Here is an 11,978-nt window from a genome sequence, read left to right on the forward strand (position 1 = left end):
AATATCAGTTTTTGGCTTTTATTTTGATTAGGAATGGTAAAGAGGTATTTAGGGAAAGTTTTGGATACTTATAAGGGATTTGGTGTTAGTTTGGGACCTCAAGGTAGTAAAGGTCCATGCTAAGATGTTTCAAGGAGGTTAACCTCTGCTATATTAGTATGGTACAAAGGCTAACCTTAGTGATATTGGTGTGCTATGGTGATGTCTTAATTTCATACAGATTTTGTTTTCTCACTTAGGGTGAGGGGGGTTTTGTCTTTTACCCTTTATACGGCCTTTAAACATAAAATTACCCCATTCTCTTTAGTTTTCAAAGATCAAATCATTCTCTTTTTCTCTTAAACTCAAAACCTAAGAACATTCAAGGGTTTTATAGAGAATTCATCATCCGATCTCTAAACTTTAAATTGACTCATATTTTTTATGTATTGCGGGTTTGTTTCTCTTTTCCAAACATAAATTTTACATTGGGGAATTAATTGAAAGGGTTTTCATGTGATTTAAGTTATGGGTTTTAAAATTAGGTTGAGTGATTTTGGTTGTTACTAATTAAATTAATTGTACCATGTTTTAAATTGATAACTTATGTTTTAAATTGGTGATTTTGGGATGAATTAGGGAATTGTGTAAATAATTGGACTAAATGACATGTGTATCCCTAAATTAGATAAATTTTTTCTGGTAATTAGCATTAACCACAACCCAAATTAAAATCTTAATTTTAAATATAGATAATTGCATGGTTTAACTTATTTTGAACCTATTGTATTGCATTAAAGGATAAAAGGATGTGAATATGGTTTTTAATGTCCTTGGTTTTGAATTTTAAATGGAACTTGGGAGTTTAATTTGGTTGTGTGAATTGGTTTTGGATAATTAATTTAGTTTGCAAGCATATTATTATGACAACACCAAGTGGTAAATGCCTTGATGAATGATTCTTGGTTAATGGATTCATTTATGTGCAAACTGATTTAATTTAGGCTTAAAAATTGTGTAGATCACCGTAAAAGTGTATGTCCCATGGGGATGAACAATGGAAACCATGTTTGTCAATGTTGGGGGTCTATATGACCGTGTCCTTGGTGCACATTTGCAATATGTATTTTTGGGATGGCTATTGCCTTGGTGGCTTTAGTTTTTCTCTATTCATATAACTAACATGTACTAGGGCCCTTTCAATTGGGGAAGCTGAACCCATATAGCCTATGGGTTCCTTTAGGATGGTGTAAGCTACACAATTTAGGTTATTGGTTTAAACTCTAATGTTTATGACTTTTTTCCATATCCCAATTTCCTATATATATGTGTGAATGCGTGACCCCGGGAAGATCTTCGTGAAAAACATCAGGAAATTCACATGCTACTAATACTGACTCAAGATTTGGGGTCTCTGAAATATTGTCTTGGACTCGAATGAGATAATATCCCTTAGATATCATTTTTATCGCCCAAAGGTAAGAAACAAGCTGACCCTTAAGTGCTGAAGTACTACCCTTCCATTCAAGGACAGTTTCCTTTGAAAACTAAAAATGGACAATTTGGTTTCTACAGTCAACTGAAGCATAACATGAATGAATCCAATCCATGTCGAGAATGACATCAAAATCTGTCATCTCTAATTTTACTAAGTCTGCTAACATGATTTTATGAGATACCATAATCAGACAGTTCCTGTATACCTATTGGGATATGATAGATTTACCCACTAGGGTAGAGACTAAAAAAGGCTCTGCTAGGATTTTAGGACTGACTCCAAAGTTAACAACTATATAAGGATTTACAAAGAAAAAAAAAGCACTTGGGTCTAGCAAAGCACAAACATGTAAATAATAAAATTATAACATACCAGTGACCATATCAGGAGAATTTTCCTGATTTTATCAGGACTAAAGTGCATAGAGTCTATTTGGGAACTGCCTACTGGTGGCACTGGAAGTGACATCCTGTTGATTTGGGCAACCGAACTGAGCTGAAGGGAGATTATACTGACCTTGAGAATTTGACTGAGGATAATATCTGACTCTATGGCCTGGCTTTCCACATTCAAAACATATATCACTGCCATCCCTGCAAACACCTTAGTGGTTTCTGCCATATTTTTGGTAAATAGAGTTTGTTCGAGCATTGCTAACACTACCTTGAGGTTTAGGGCCCGGTGCCCTATTTTTATTACTATCTCTAAATTTTAGCACTGGACCATTGGCTGAGGATAGAGCTAGAACTGAAGATTTTGGGCAGAACTAAAAATGATTTCCAACCTTTGACTTAGGCTGAGTGAAGTTGAAGCTACCTATTATAGCTCTCTTATTCTCCCTCTCCTTCTCCCTATTCTTAGCCTTCTTTATCTACTGAACATGGACCATGAGCCTGGATATGTCCATCTCCTTAATCAATATTGCAATCCTACACTTCTTGACCACACAACTAGACACCCTAGACATAAACTTACTCATCTTAGATTTGCTATCTGGTACCACATGAGGAGCATATCAGGCTAGTTCAATAAACTTTGAGAGAATAGTCTTTCACTGTCATATTGCCCTGCTTCTGATTTATAAACTCCAACACCTCCGCTTTTCTCAACTCTAGTGGGAAGAACCTATCCAGAAAAGTAGTGGCAAACTTCTTCCATTCTATGGGCCCTGCATCTATGACCCTCTCTGGCTTCCACTGCTTGAACCATGAGTAAGACATATCCTGTAACTGATATACAGGAAACTCATCACTCTCACTAGTTGTCACCCCCATAATATTTGTAACTTTTTACACCTGATCAAGGAATTCCTGTGAGTCTTTATCTGACTTAGACCCGGTAAAAGTTGGAGGGTTCATTCAGGTAAAGTCCCGAATTCTATCTGCAGCAATATTAGCCACTGGATTAGCCTGAACAATATCTAGCCTTTCATTTTGAGCTGCAAAGGAATTGGCTAGGGTAGTGAAAGCGACTCTGAATTCAGCATGAGAGATATGGTCATCTAGGGGATCTTCTTGAACGGGCTGAGGTGGTGGCTAATTTCCTGATCTTCTTCCATTGTTCTTTTTTGGAGGCATGTTCTATACACAGAAGTAAGAAAAGGATTAGACTGAGAGGGAAACTTGAGCTCATGCTCACTCCCATGATATGAACACTGAAAGAAGGGAAACTTTTTCTAAAAATGCCTCGTAGCCTCTCGTCCATAAATGTGGCGCACTACACACCCATGCATAAGACTCTAATATACATGGCTTTCAAACTTTCTAGGACTCTGTTGAACCTTAGGCTTTGATACCAAGTTTGTAACACCCTGGGTTTGTACCCCAGATACTACACGGTGCTTAAAATCCTAAGGGACCACAAGCTAACCCATGACTGGTACCTACTACAATCAATGAATAATAGTACTATATAACACAAAAATTAGGTGGAAATTGCCATACGGTTCAAAGCTAAATCATATACTGATATGTATATACTGAATACTGAATATGTAACAATCATATCTGAAAACGAAATAACTATCTAAAATAATCTAGTCTGAAAAGCCTCTAATTAAACTGTCTAAAAATAGAGTTGATGGGACAAGTCCCCAACTAACTTCAACTACTGATAATATACTAAAAATGTTGAAAATAACAACTCTATCCTCAGAACTATGAGGACTCACCACTAAATCTATTGCTGATAATCTGGGCTGCTGGGTATGGTCAGGAGCTCGTGCGTCTGAACCTATGATATAAAATATCATAGTGTAAAAGAATGGTATGCATCAGTACTTTTAATATACTGGTATGCTAAGTGAGGTAGGCTGATATGTATGGGTTCATGTGCATGAACAATAACTTACTAAATAACATGTATACAACTAAATGAGAGTACATGTATAACTGAAACTGATGAAACACTGATTGTGCAATACTATGCACATATCTACATATACTGTGTCTGAGATCATAGTAACACTGGACACTGAGTTCTGATAACTGAGTGACTGATATATGAGTTTATTAATAATTATATTACAGATAGTTGGGTGACTATTTCTGACAGTCCTAATTTTGTAGAACTAATCTGAGTTTTATACTGAGGTGGGTGACTGTGTTTGACAGTCCTAATTCTGTAGAACTAAATTGAGTTCTATATTGTGACTAAAATTTAAATTGTGGGAGATAATCATCTAATTGACATGCCCCTCCCTTAAACTGATTTAGGGTCCAACCTGTAACCTCAGTTGGAAGGGTGTCGTACTGTGCCACAGGTAAAGACAAGTGCTGAGTCACCCTCACGAGACAGTTCTTTAGATGAGAACAGTGGTACCCTAAACTGGAAGGAAGGACACCTTATCAACCCTCAACTAGTAGGTTGATGTGTCAACCTACGCTAGCTATGTAGTTCGGAAACCCAAAAACTGCTTCTAAGGATCTCACCCTCTACTGGCAGGTTAGTTCCCATCATTGAGTTCACTCGGTGCTGAATCCTACTCCCAACTGAATAGACACTGAAATGATTTCTAAGCTGTTCTAGGCTAGACTGAACTGTTACTGATTGTGTTAACTAACTGAGCTAGACTGAGTTTAACTACTAACTGAACTAGACTGAGTTTACTAAGTACTGTAACTAATTTCATGTTTTGAGTTCTATTTATTGACTGATATATTGAGTTTTGTACTGACTGAATACTACTGTACATGGAATCACTGAGACTATTTTTAAACTACTATAATTCAAGGTAAACAGTTAGATTGTCGGGTATTAGATACCCCTAAGACTCGATAGTATGAAAAGTAATGCATAAAATGATCTTGAAAAGCATTACAATGTTCATAGCTCATTCATCGAGATATTTTATCCAACACTTGTAAGACATAAGCTTGTACATATGCTAACATGTCATGATTAACCCATTTAATCCATACGAGCAATTTATCAAACACTTGGGGAACATAATCTATGCACATAATACTATTCAACATGTAGGCATCATGATTTCCAATCCCAACTTACAAATTCAAGGGCTTTAATATGAATTCACATAATACTATACACATGTCAAAATAAATTTACATGAATTTTGTAATATATCATGAATTAGAAACCCAATTTGCATTATAGTAATGAATACATTCAAGCCCAACATGGAATTCATGAAATAAATAAACTTGAAGTTTTAAAGAGGTTCTTAAATTCCAAGGGTGGAAGGAAACCTTTAGATAAACATCGAACATACCTAAGTGCTTGAATTCCTAAAGATTGATGTTGAATTCCTTGAATCTTGATATTGACTTTGATAGGTTAGGTTTTGTTCTTAAGAGAATTTGAGAGAAAGTGAGTGTATTTTGCTTATTGAGGGTCTTTTGTGTTTTCGGGGATGATTAAGGGTGAAAAATGACCCAAATACCCCTATAGATGCGGGCTTTTAATGACTGAAAGCATTCCCAGTGATGCGCATAACGATGTACCATGTCAATGGGATTGATGTGATGGCCAACACATCGTATCGAGTCTCTATTGATTCACTGTAATTGTACTCTGAAGCTGGAAAGAATATTTGTCGACGCGATAGGTGACGTGTCATATTGAGATTGCATCAACCCACTATTTTGGTCATTAAAACTCAATTCAAAAGTGGTCCAAAAAATTGAAAATGCACCCGAATTGACCTACTGACATTTTTGATCAGGAATAAACCTAAAAATTGTTACTTTAAGGTCATAAGGGTCATCAAATAGGATCGACAACTTATGAAGGCTAAAATACTTCTAAGTATAAACACTAAGCTGAAATTTCTTAGTCTGGGACTTCTTTTCAAGCTTTAACAGACTGAGTTAAGCTTAGAATTTTGCAGGTTCCTACACTTTAATATGGAAAGTTCTTGCAATTAGAATCAAACTTTATTATCTGCGTTTGCACTTGTGAGAGTGGTAAGTAGAAACATTAACGTGTAATAGCTATAAGGTAAAGGCAATATGGAAGGTGTTGCTAAGCGTTAAGATAACCAGTCATATCATTTAAGGTAAAAATACTCCTATTTCTATGACTAAGACACTCATGTATCATGCCATGTAACTTCAGATTGAATAAGGCTTATTTAAAAGTCTTTGTCATGTCATTTATGTACTATCAAAAAAGGTTAAACAACTAAGATACTCAGGTTATGTGGAGATATATATCTAAGATATTCCTTCTGAGTTGTGTCTACAGTTTCCATTAACTCATGTCTTGTATTGTTATATTCAGTTCCATGAAACTAATGTCCTATGTCATGTCTATATCAAATTTCATGTATTGTATGACTCGTGTCTATACATTCCTTTCATGACGTGTTATGAAACTACTTATATTTATGAGGTTCATGTTGGTAAGTGGTAGTTAAAGGAAGAAAAGATTGTGATATGATTTTCGTGTATCTATTTTTTATGTGACCATTATTCGAGGATGAATGATCCCAAGGGGAGATGTTGTAATACCTCAAACTTTTGAATCAATATTTAAACTATTTTATATATGTAGCTAGATCCGAACCCAATAAATTTTATTCATACCTAGGTATTAAGGTCAATTGTTAGGAGTAGAAAGTATAAAGGTGGATTTAAAAATTTCCTTAAAATTGAATACATTTTGTCCTTTAGTAAAAAAAAGAAATAATTATTCATTTACATTGTAGTTCCATTTCTTCATCTTCCACAGTATTTGCACATTTATTTTTGTTCTATATTTCACTCTAGATAAGTACACAATAATATATTGTCTAGATAAGCATACGATAATAAATTGTTTTAATGTAGGCTAATAGTTAGTAATACCATTAATTAGAACCATTTTAGTTTTCTCACTTCAGTGTAAAATCTTTTCACCTTTGATGATAATAAGTAATATTTTTGCAGTCTTCTTATATTCTTTACACGATGATGCACTCTATAAAAAAGCATATCATGTATCATATATTTTCTTGGATATAACTGAATCAACTTCGTTTATCAAGAAAGCATAACCAAAACAAAGAACTCAGATGTCAATTCCTCTTCTCCCTCTTTCACCAAAACTACATAGAGAGAAATCATTATATTTCAAAAAAAGTTCAAGAATTCTTCAAGATTTCCTTCTTCTACTTCTTCAATGTATGTAAGACTATCCTATTAATATAATTTCTTACAGTTCATGCTCAATAAGTTCAGTTGTTCAAGATAAACTAGGTTTGAAGAAATCCCAGACTCACTTTCCTTATTTAGACACACAAGTATATTCCTTAATTTGTTTTTGGGTAACAACTGTTCTTTGTCTGATTTTCATTAGACTATGTCAATTTAAATGATCTTTGCCTAATTTAATTGGTAAAGAATAGTTACTATGTGAATTTCTATAATCCATGAGTTTCTTGAATCTTACAAACAAATTATTTTTTGTGAATTCTGAGATCTAGACTCATATGATTTTCCTGAGCGGTGAAATTACTTAAAAAATGAGTCCTTTTTTTCTCTTTACTTCTCTCATTTTACTGCCTTAATTTTTTTTTTAAAATTTAGTCCACATTTATAATAAAATGCTTCATTATTTTTTTATTGAGGACTCCATTACAGAATTACCCAATACTTCCACAATCCACTACACCAGGCCAACTCATTAAAAAACCCATATATAGTCTTTTGAACACTATGTAAACCAAACTCATAAATTATAATACGACAAAAAATGAAATACCTCTCTTGCCTCTCCAATAATGATGTTAACTCATGATTATGAACCTATTATTATTAACCTTCAGTAGGAGTCCCAAAATCACACTTCATATTTGTGAGCGTGAAAAGGCTCAACTATGAGTATGGGTCTAAAAATTCTAAACTATGAACATAAAACTAATAAGGCTAACATTTTAAACATAAAAGAATAATATAAGTTTATGATCTTAAGAGAGTTGGTTGATTGAATGAGAAAACATAAGTCTAAATGGAAAATGCTCAAAAAATACTTTTGCTGACATAGGATAAAGGCTATTATGCAAGTTGGATGTCTCTTTTTCATGTGTCCCCAAAGAGGCTAATATGGATCCTTTCTAGAAATTCATGTCATTTCATGCCCTATTCCTGATAAGGTATAAATGGCTTAGCTTATCCGACTGAGATCAGACTCTATTCTTTTACATAATTGTTTAGGTCGGTGTACCAATTGCTCCTATAAAGAACAAAAACAATTAGTTCACCTTCTATCACTATTTATTTCAACAATTTATGCTATTTTCCCACCAGGTTATCATTTCTTGGACTATACCTATTACAGGTGTATTTTAATATTCTACTTTTTCCCTTATGTGATTTTACATACCAATACATTCCACATACTACTCATCTTAGATGATGCATCATTTCAAAATACATATTTTGAGATGTATGTTTTTGATTCCATGTAGTACTAGGTCCATTCATATGAACTTTTGGTGAGCCCTCAAACTCTCTAGAAGTCATTGTTTATACATTGTAGGACTAGTTCTATATTTTAAGGTAATGTCGAAGACATGCCCTAGTAGCTATAAACTTATATAATTAGAGGCTTCATAGACTTTTATAGATGATAGTTTTCATAAGTTTTCATCTTCATGTAGAAATTTTAGGGTTTTTCTTATTTATCTTGAAAAGGTTAGAAGTTTATTGTAATTAGGTTTTCTTCCTATATTTATAAATTCTAAAAGATGTTTTACTTTCACTTATTTTATTTCGATGCTCATGATATAAACTAAGTGGTCCTCTTAGGTTAGTAATGGTTTCGAGTGCCTATTACATCCGTGGCCTAGGCTTGAGTTGTGTCAAAGATTATCACCCAGAAAACATTCACAGCATGATAGAGATATCAAGTTTTGGGGTGACTCAAAGGAAATTTTTGGGCTAAAGTAAAATCATAATAAGAGATCTCTAGTATATTCAATAAAATTAACTTATGTGTGCATCAAATATGTATTTCATGTTCCATACATGCATACCATATCATGGGCATCCTATGTATTGACTTGCTTAGTCATTTCCTATATTTTTTGCTTTTTCCACATTTAAAACTTTTCTATAGCTTTCTCAGGTCATTTATGACTTTTGGGATTGGCAGTTCAGTTATCAGGCAGTTCGTTTAGTTTTTAGAGACATTTCTCTATTTTGGATATTTTAAAGTTATGAAATGGGTTTCGGGATAAAACTTTAGGTAAAAAGCCTCGAATTCAATTTTTGACATCTTGAACAGCTTTAGAATATCAATTTTAGGCTTGGAGGACCCTTGGTTTAGGTCTTAAGGCTTTTGAATTGGTTTTGGGATATTGGGTATATTTTTGTGAGACTGGTCCTTACTGTATAGGGCCTACTTTTGATCAAAATAACAATGGCAAAAATTTCATTGACATCATTAAGTGCAATATGTTAATTTGGTAGGGTAGCATAGTTCATTTTCATGCATTAGATTTCAAACTAATCTTGAGAAACTGGTCAGAATCTATTAGGACTTATTGAATTTGGCTAGTTCCATGTTATCTATTACAACCGTTAACCAACCAAGGGACAACTTCAGCGGCTCGGCTTCGCTTAGGTGGCCAGGGGACCGGTTTAGCAGTTGGGCTTCGCTTAAGTGGCCAGGGGGCCACTTTAGTGGCTGGGTGCCACTCTAGTAGACCTTGACTACTATAGTAGAGCTTGTCTAGACTAAGCCTGACTACTTTACCTACCTCCTAGGTTCTTTATCCATGACAACTTTAGCGGTCATTGAGCTGCTAAATCTACCAGTACTGGTATGCTCTAAATAACACTTTCTCCTTTTTATAGCTTAAATTCTAAGTGTTAAAATGCTATTATAGACTAGTACAAGCTTGAATTTTTCTAAAAATTCAATAATTTAAGTTGGTTTTATCTCGGGAAAGTATTTGCGAGTATTTAGCATCGTTCACTCATAAGTAATCACCTCAATTTTTGCTTAATCTAGTAGTTTAATTCCTAATTTCTTGGGATTCATTAGGGCTGAATTACAGACAAATTTGGGTTTGACTTAGCCAAATTTATGTGGAAATTGATCCTTGAGCACATGGGATGCTATAACAAGTTTAAATTTAGGATTATGCAAGTGGGCCTCTTATGGGATTTTTATGCAAGTGGATCCCTCATGGTATTTTTAGTCCAATTTTTAACCCAGAGCAATTATAGGCAATATCAGAATCAATTTTATCATCTTAATATCTATATTGTTATTTTAAAAATGTGGCAGCTCTCGAAGGCTTCTCAAAAGGGGAAAGCTTAAAATTAGAGTATTCAATAAGTATTTGGTGGCATCCAGGTAGGATAGGCTTACCCTTATTTTAGGGTGAGCTTGATTATGATATTAGCATGCTATTGTGATAGTTTTGGGTAGGTAGTTTTAGATCGATTATCATTTAGCATGTTTACACCTTATTATTCCAGTTAGGGCCCCAATTCAGTAGAGTGTAGGCTTGTTCTCCCTTAGGGTAGTGTATATTATCCCTTAGGACTAGAATTAGTGCTTATAGTACCTTGGGGCAAGATTGGGAACTGTAAGACTAGATTTTTGTTGGTTCTTTCCTTAGATCAGATTATTGGAATCTAGTAGTGCACCTCACTACCATTCTAGATAAAATGTGTTGAATGAATCTCTTTTAGACTTAGTTAGATACTTAGCTGCTTTCTTAGTTTATTTTCTACGGTTAGGGTTGGTTTAGAATTAATTTCAGGCATGTTTAGTTTCTTTTCCCATGGTAGAGTATTAACCAAACATGGACCGCACCACCTTGACCTAGTAGATGGGGACCCACCTTACACTTAGTGGACTTAACCACTAGAGATTGGTTATATGACTTTAAAGGTTGGAGATAGCCTAAAAGCCTTGTATTTATTCCTTCTAGCTACTTATGCTTATACACTTGTATATTTCAATTTCAATTTACGCTCGGAGTATACTCTATTGCTACTTTTTATGAGTTCTAGTATGCGACTAGCATCTGTTCATGATTATGGTTTTTTATTTATGAGATTTTATATGAGTATGGATTTAGTCTATGATTGAGGTTGGCTTCTTACAGGATCATATATTTTTGGTCTGACTTGGTTACTCTGAGTTCGGGTTCGAGTTCGGCATCTATAATTGATCATAGTTGGGATATTTTTGTGTTTATTATGGTTGTTACTAGGAGTTTTAGCAATCATACCGGGTTATTTATTACCCAGATCATTCGTCCCCTTATTATGATATACTATTTCTAGTTTGAGCCTAGGGCTGGCCTCTTATTACTATCCATTGATTCCAGTTCAACCTCGATATATGTATATACTTTCCTTATCTATTTAGGGTCAGAAGATTATTGAGACTGGTGAAGTTTATGGATTTTTATATTTCTTACATTAGTTTTTCTTTTCTATACCTATCGACTTTTGGGGGATCAATAGTATTAATTTTCTTGTGTATGCCTTCTAGTCTTATGTGTGCCCTATTAGGTTGTTGATTAGTTATTTGTCGTTACTCTTAAGTTTTTTATTTCATACATCATAATTTCCTAGTTTAGTTTTGAAGACCCTGCAAAATCCTAAGCTCAACTCAATCTTTTATGCTTGCTAAGTGGTCCTAGACTTAGAAAATTCTAGCTAAGTCTTCATACTTAGTATTATTTTGGCCTTTGTAAGTTGACAACTCTATTTCATCTCTTATGACCTTAAAATGTCAATCTTTAGGTTAATTCATGACCAAAAATATCAGTAGGTGTTTCCGAACGAGTTTTGTATTTTTTGGACCTTGTTTTAAACATGTTTTGGAATCCAAAATAGTGCATCAACGCGATCTCGGCATGGTGCATCAGCCATCGCGTCGACCAATATTTTTCCTTATCTCCTAGTAGTAATTTCCAGTGAACTGAAATGGACTCGACACAGAGCGTTGGCTATCGCGTCGATGCCAACGATGCGAGGCATCGTCCTGTGCATCGACAGTTTGGTTTTCAGTCATTAAAAGGCCGCATCCATAGAGG

This window comes from Capsicum annuum, chromosome 5, assembly GCF_002878395.1.
Source record: "Capsicum annuum cultivar UCD-10X-F1 chromosome 5, UCD10Xv1.1, whole genome shotgun sequence".
Taxonomy (NCBI): domain Eukaryota; kingdom Viridiplantae; phylum Streptophyta; class Magnoliopsida; order Solanales; family Solanaceae; genus Capsicum; species Capsicum annuum.